We start from the raw sequence: 7,396 nt of genomic DNA, 5'->3' as shown, positions 1-7,396 counted from the left end.
AAGAATGCAGAGCCAGGCAAGTCTCTCTCTCTGTCCTCTGGGGTGGAAGGAGCAGGTACAGACAGGGCTGGGGCAGCCGGGGCCTGGTGTCGCTTTGACATTGGTGAAAGGCCTTTACCTCCAGCCCCTCGGGTTTGGTTCCACCCCTGGCCTGTCCCTGGCACTCACCGACTGCGTCTATGTGCTTATTGGTGCCACCATGTTATATAACGCTTATATAATCTCCCGGGGCAAGCGCCGTGTCTCCTCCGCTCTCAGGGCACGCTGACACTGTGTCCCTGTGGGAGGCAGGAGCTGTAGAAGCTTGCGGGTGGACCTTATGTCTGGTCCTCAGCCTGGCTCCTCCCCCTGATCCTGGGCAGTGGAGGGAGAGAGGGAAGACGGGAGCCCATCCGCACCAGCTAGCTGGGGCTAAGAAAGAAGAGTTGACTGGGTGGCCTCCTCCTCGCCTTCTTGCTTCTTTAGGCCCCGTGGCCCAGGGATCTGTCTGGTGGAACGGATGCCATTCTTGTGTTTTGGGGCCGGTGTTTGTTCTTGGGGCCCCCTGGTGTGGCACATGGGTGTGGTGGGATGACCCCTAGGATGATGTAGTGGAGGAAACATGGTGTACATAGGGTTGGGTAGAGAGAGGCAGAAATTAGCCGTGCTTTGAGGTTTTGAACAGAAGTGACTAGAAGGATGATAGTGGCGTTATGAGAAATTTGGAGCAGGCCTAGGAGCTAGGAGATGGTCAGGGAAGGGTGTACAGGGAAGTGGATCAGACAGCAAAGATAAACATGGTGTTCTTTTACTGTACTCTCCACTGGGCTGTCCCTGGTTACCAGGGCAACAGAAGCAGTGATGAAAATCATGCCTTTCGTTCAGTGGAAAAATCTGGCTCCTCCTCCCGCCTCTTCCTTCTCTAATCGCCTGCGACCCATTGGGAGGTTGATGGCTCCAGGGATCAGAGATCCCAGTGTATCCCCATCAGGTGCCCCATTCCCCCATTTTTTAATCATCTCGCCCCTTCCTGTCTCCCTCATCTCCCCCAGAGCTCGGCAGTTGCGCAGGACTTGGAGTGGATGGAGGGGGAAGGGCACGGACGTCATCGCAGGGCAGGGCGAGCAGAGCGTGGGCAGAGATGTCGATGCAGGGAATGACTGGCGCACGAGGAGGGTCAGGCGTTGATTAGCTAGATGGCGCTTGTTTCTGGGGTGGTAGGAGCTGGGGGTGGGAAGGGTGGGTGAGGGCCTGCAGAGCCGGGCAGCGTAGGCTTCCCCGTAGTGGGGAATAGGGAGTCCTCAAGGTTTCCTTTGGGGTCCTGGCTCCCCATAAAAGCAAGCATTCATCCATTCAGCAGATACTGGGTACCAGCCATGTTAAGTAAGGTTCTGGGAGCTGGGAAGACCGGACCGGGCCTTGACCTTGAAGAGATCGTAATAGATGGGAGGAAGGTAGGTGTACAGGGGAGGATCAGCCTGGCTTTGTTACAAGCCTGGAATCTGGGGCCGCAGGTGGGAGACTGGCGGTATTCCAGACTGGAGATGATGGGTTTAGGGTGGAGCCTGTGGGAATGCAGAGGAAGAGTAGCTCAGAGAGCCATTTTGGCTTATGGATAGGACATGGGCAAGAGACGGTGCTAAGATTTTGGGTCTGAGTGATTGACAGAAAAATCAGGATTCAGACTTCTTCAGGGGCATCATGTTTGATTTGACTTCAGACTTCCTGTCTTCAAGACCATGGCAGGGTGTCCAGATAGAAATGTTGATGGTCAGGCATATAAAGTTTGCAGTGGAAGTCAATCCTGGGAAGAAACTTGTAGGAAATTGTGTTACAAAGTCTTGAAGGTGCTGGGTTGCTAAGAACGTATCCAGAGAAAGAGAGCGAGCCCGGGGCCCAAGGCATCAGCCTAGATTGGGTGAGGCTGTATGTCACGTATTTGTTTAGGATCCCAGTGCTCGCCCAGACTGCTGGACCCGTTTCTGCTAACGAACACCCATGTGTGCTACCAAACCACACCCATTTTTCAAGTTCAGGTTTCTGTTTAAGTTTCCTTCTCCCTAGTAACTGTGTCCAGGAGGACGTGTCCCGGAAAGGTAGCCCTGTGCACTTACTTCTCCAAGCTTTCTCCTGGCCCTTTGCTGTACCAGCCACTTAGAGATTACTGAGGGGCCCCAAGATGTGCCTGTAGACAGGTGAGCCGTAGGTCCTTAGCCTCCCCCAGGAAGGCTGTTCCGGCTTTCCCGGTCATCACTCTAGAGGTACTAGGGTACCAGACAGAGGGTGTCAGGAGGCTTTGCCAGCTGTGTGATCTTGGGTGAGGTACTCCCCTTTTCTAGGCCTTAGAACCTAGTCTAAGAGGTCTGGTTTCTTCCACCTCCGAAGCCTTCAGATTTGACATCCAAAGCTTTTTTCCACCTCTGTCCAGGCTTCTGCTATGGGCCAGGCTTTTGGAACAAGCCACCCAGATTTCTTTCATGCTTTGTGGGAAGGAGTAGCAGGATGGAGGCCTGGTCTCCAGGGTAGGCCCCTGTCTCCCGAACAGGTGGGAGCCCTTCTGAGGGCATGTGGCCCCTGTTCCTCGCGGGAGTGTGGAAATGCCAGAAGAGTAGGTTTTCCCAGTGACCAAGTGTTGGCAGACTACAACCCCGGGTCAGACCCCTCTTTTGTAAATAAAGATTTATTGGAACCCTTGCTCTTTGTCTCTGTATGAACTATGGCTGCCTGCCGGCTGCGTAGGTATAGCTCAGTGTCTGCGACAAAGACCCTGATCGGAAGCCTGAAATATTTACTCTCCTGCCGTTTAAGAAAAAATGTGCCCTAGACCACCAGAGTGCTTCCGTCTCCACTTGGAGATGCTGACTGTGGCCATTTCCCATTCCTAAGGTTCTTGGAGGCTCTGCATTGGGCCTGCCTTTGTCATCCCACGAGAGGCCGGTGTGGCAGTTGAGATAGGAGCTCGTTGGAGTCAGCCCAGAGATTGCCGTCCCGTGTCTGGGAGATCCCGTTCTTTTCAGCCCCCTCCCCGGTGCCCCTCTCCACCCTACGTCTTTGAGCCTGGTGACCTGAATTCCTCCGCAGGGCCGGGTCGTGGCCTTGCTGTGACAGCCGACGCTCCCTCTCTTCTCATTCTGATTCCCTAGCTAGGCCTTGCAGAGCAGAATGGACCAACGCACACCCCGTAAGGAGAACAGGCTGGTTGGTTCCACCGGGTCCTGCAGCGTGTTTCCCTTGATACCTTCGCTTCGTCACTCTTCCAGCCTCACTGCCCCTCTTAGTGCCAGGGCCCCCGGAGATGCATTTGCGGAAAGCCTGCCACCAAGCCTCGTTTGTCTGCCTGAACCTGGCACTCCTCCACTCTGTCAGAACGGGGCTCTCTGGCCTGGAGCTTGTGGGTGTGTGTGTGTGTGTGTGTGTGTGTGTGTCTGTGTTGGCTTGGATCCGGAGGCCGTATTCAGGATTCACGCGGCCAGCCTTCACGGTGTCCTCTTGTGGCCACGCTTCCACACTTTTGACCTTGGTCCTCCAACCAGAGTTGTGGTGAAACCCCTGGGTAGGAGCAGGAGAAGCCACCCCCCTCTTTACTACCGGACGGCGGCCCAGCAGTTGTGTCACTGCTGGTCGGGGCTGGGATAGGAAGTGAGGTACTTTGGTGGCGAGAGGAAACCACGTTCTGTGAACCGCGTTGAGGGGTGGGGGTGACTGAGGTTTATTCCCATTGCAGCTGGAAAGGAGGAGGCTGGCAGTGGGAGGAGGGAGCAGACAACCCAGAATAGCAAAGAAGACAGAAGCTAAGCGCACTCAGAGCTGCTTTTAGCTGGTAATGGTGAGCCTGGCCCTAGGAGTCTTACTTCACACCTCCCTACACACATTTTCCCCCGAGGCTGGCTCTCTGGCTGTTCTCATCCCCCCCCCTCCGAAAAAAGAAAAAAAAAAGATCCTTATCAAAAGTCCTCTCTAGACACCCCTCCCCCAGAGGGGGCTCAGGTGGTTAAGCATCCACCTTCAGCTCTGGTCACCATCTCAAGGTCCTGGGATCGAGTCCCACTTTGGGCTCCCTGCTCAGCGGGGAGTCTGCTTCTCCCTCTCCCTCTGTGCTTTCTCAAATAAATAAACAAATCTTTTTTTTTTTTTTTAAAGTCCTCTCTAAATACCTTTCATTTGTAGAACTTAGGGTGACCCCGTCCTCCCTGAGCTTGAACTGATGTTGACACAAGTGCAGTGACTTGGGGAAATATTTGTGTACCAGACACTTCTGTGTAGGGCACTGTGTGAAGTTCGCAGGCTACTGAGGAGCATTCCAGATTCACAGTCTGGTGAGGAGGGCATATGGACAGTTGAACCCATGATAATATGATCTGCACTAGAACCCAAGCTTTAAGAGAGCCCACGTGTGTCTGTCCTGTTCGGTGCCATCATCAGGGCGCAGGGGATTGTGCTTGGCATGCTGTAGGCCTGCACACGTTTAATTGGTTGACCAGCCCAGGTTTGGTGTGTCCTGGAGATGGGATCTGACTGGCAACTGGAGGAAGAGGGGAGCTCACAGCGGCAAGCGTGGCCAGTTTGGGGGGTAAGGGGGAAAGATGGGACGTCCCTGGGCATCCTGGTGATGTGACGGACAGAGGGTGTGGAAGAGGGAATCCTTGGGCGTCAGGGGACCATGAGCCAGGAAACGGATGACCTGCCACGAGGGGGCAGGTGAGCAGCACCCCACATGGTAGAGAAAACGGAGGGCTGGGGAGGAAGGGAGGCCAGGGGGTGGCGAGGCAGCTGAGACCGGGGAGGGAGAGTGGGAACCAGTGGGAGGGAAAGCGCGGTGGAGTCTCCAGGCCCCAGGGGGTGGAGGCAGAGCTGAAGCAGGTGAGTCCCAGGGGAACACGACGGCAGTGACAGAGAAGCAGGCCTGGGTCTTGGAGACCACCTGTCTGGGGGCGGCCCCACGATAGCACGTTTCCCTGCGGTGGGGCAGGTGTGAGGAGCCCAGATCATGGTCACTCTGTAAGGTTCTTTCCAGGGAACTGTTGGTACAAACGTGTGTGTGTGTGTGTGTGTGTGTGTGTGTGAGGGTAGAGGAGTAGGAGAAGGTTCCACGTTCTCATCACCCTGCTTTAGCACGTAGTCGACACGTGGCCCCCCACTTCGTTTGTGCCGCTCCCACCCAGGCCTTCCTCCTCTCGTGCATTTGTTTACAGCGAATCCCAGACACCGTCTTTCATCCCCCGCCCCCCGCCCCGGTTCTCTACTGTGGATCTCTTCAAGCCTAACACCGTGGTCGGATCACCCCGATATCCTCCGGTCACCCACCTGGCCCGTGTTCCCGTGTCCCTGCCGGTCTCCATTCTCGAACAGCTCTGTGGGAGATCTGGTTCCAGGCTGAGATCCACGCACCACGTTTCGTTGATGATCGATCTCACGCTGTCTGTTAACAAAGATCACGGACACGCTTATTACAAGAGCTTACGTTTGGCGGTCCTCCCTGTTAGGTTCACTCAGCAGGCCTGCTCGGCCTCCCTCCCTCCCTCCGGCCGCCGCCGCCGCCAGCTGTCCCGAGCTCTTTGGGACCCGGTGTGATCCCCGAGCGCGCCGCATCATCCCTCTTGTCCTTGTGGTTTAACACAACTGGTCACTTGCTCCTTCCTTCAGGAAGTGTTTCTGGGGAGCCCGCCGCACCGGGCACGCGGCTGTGAAAAGTCACGCAGTGCCCGCGCCCGCTGGAGCCTGCCGTCTAACCACGCGACGGTGGTTTGGGCCTGCTCTTGTCCCCCCCGGCCCCCCACATGTTCGCCCCAGCAGAGTCGGGCGACCGTCACAGTCACTTCTGTGCTTTCAGAACTGCTGTGTTCTAAGTCTTGGCATCCTGGACAGGAGGGGCCTCTAGAACGATCCAGGAAGCCGGGTGTGGCTCGGGTGGCAGGCCTCTTGCAGAGCCACGGGATTGGGAGTCCAGCCGTGTGTCACCGACTGCCGTGGTGTGGATGCGTTGAACACTTTTGGCCTTGAGTATCACTAAGCGAGTCACAGCAGAGAGCCTCCTTCCCCGGCAGGTGGTGGAGAGGCTGAAGGAAACATCTGGAAGGTGCTGTGAGATGTTGAAGGGCTCTGCAGACACCGAGTGGTGCTAAGATGTTTTCTGAGCAGGTTGGCTGTTCCGACTGTGGTGTTGTGGGTGTCCAGTGGCTTGGGGGCTTTTGCCTCTTCTGATGAGGTTGTGTGCTTAGGTAGGCCCACTCGTCTCTCCATTTGCTCTTCTCTGCAGCAGGAGATCAGCGAGCCAGGCTGCCTCAGTAGCAGAGTCCCATGGTACAGTTCAGGTCCGGCTGGCTAATAAGACCGTGACCTCATCTGCATTTCTCTGTGTAAATAAGTAATCACACTTGTGCTTGGTCCATGTGACACTCTGAGACTGGTCTGTGATCCTTTTTTTTTTTTAATTTAAAGATTTTATCCATCCATTCATTAGAGAGAGAGAGAGGCAGAGACACAGGCAGAGGGAGAAGCAGGCTCCATGCAGGGAGCCCGACATGGGACTCGATCCCGGGACCCCAGGATCGTGCTCTGGGCCGAAGGCAGGTGCTAAACTGCTGAGCCACCCAGGGATCCCCTTGGTCTGTGATTCTTGTATTTTTTTTCCCTTTGCAGTTCAGATGCAGATAGTTTGCAGTCCGTGGATGAGTGAGCCTTTAAAAAAAAAATCTCAGGGCAGCCAGGGGGTTCAGCGGTTTAGCGCTGCCTTCAGCCCAGGGCGTGATCCTGGAGACCCGGGATCAAGTCCCACGTCAGGCTCCCTTCATGGAGCCTGCTTCTCCCTCTGCCTGTGTCTCTGCACCCACCCCCCACTGCCGTGTCTCTCATGAATCAATAAATAAATCTTTAAAAAAAAATCTCAGTAGATAAAGTAAATGCATTCCCAGATATAAACACTAGTATTCGTTCACCTTTCCTAGAGATCTTATTATATGTTTAAGATGATAATGTATAGAGTATGTTAAATGTACCGTGATACTTCTCTCCTGTCATTAAGGATTCGTAAGTTAGAGTTTGACGATATGTCTTATTTTCCTCCAATTACTTGACCTTTGACTATTTTGCCCAGAGAGCTGTGCTGCTTACAGTTTTGAGCGGATCCCCCAGCGTGTGTGCGTCCCTGTATGATTTCTCTACCGTGTGTTGTACTAACACGTTACATACAGTATAAAATACAAAATGAAAAGAATCAAAGGCGGTTGTGGTGCAGTGTATTCTCTGCTTTCCTCCGCTGTGAACTGCTCAGGGTCCTGACTCAGGGCAGCCCGTCTTCCTGGCGGCCCATTCCCGCCCCCTCACACGTTCAGGACGTCATGGCCCCATTACTCCGTCTCCTTCTGGCATCACTAGTTTTGCCTCCTCTCTGCTGGATCCCTTCCATGTGCTGTTGTTT

At 54.8% G+C, this 7,396-nt stretch overlaps 1 long non-coding RNA gene across 1 annotated transcript; it reads left to right on the top strand.

Moving 5' to 3' along the window:
* Positions 1-1,234: 1,234 nt before the first annotated feature.
* On the top strand, positions 1,235-2,673 carry LOC119872657. The gene is made up of 2 exons (XR_005361570.1): positions 1,235-1,433; positions 2,408-2,673. It is a non-coding gene; the product is annotated as an uncharacterized LOC119872657 (long non-coding RNA).
* The last annotated feature ends 4,723 nt before the right edge of the window (positions 2,674-7,396 follow it).

The sequence above is a fragment of the Canis lupus genome, chromosome 7 (assembly GCF_011100685.1).
Source record: "Canis lupus familiaris isolate Mischka breed German Shepherd chromosome 7, alternate assembly UU_Cfam_GSD_1.0, whole genome shotgun sequence".
Lineage (NCBI taxonomy): Eukaryota > Metazoa > Chordata > Mammalia > Carnivora > Canidae > Canis > Canis lupus.
The sequence above is the reverse complement of the archived record's forward strand: the minus strand, read 5'-3'. Positions and strand labels throughout refer to the sequence as shown.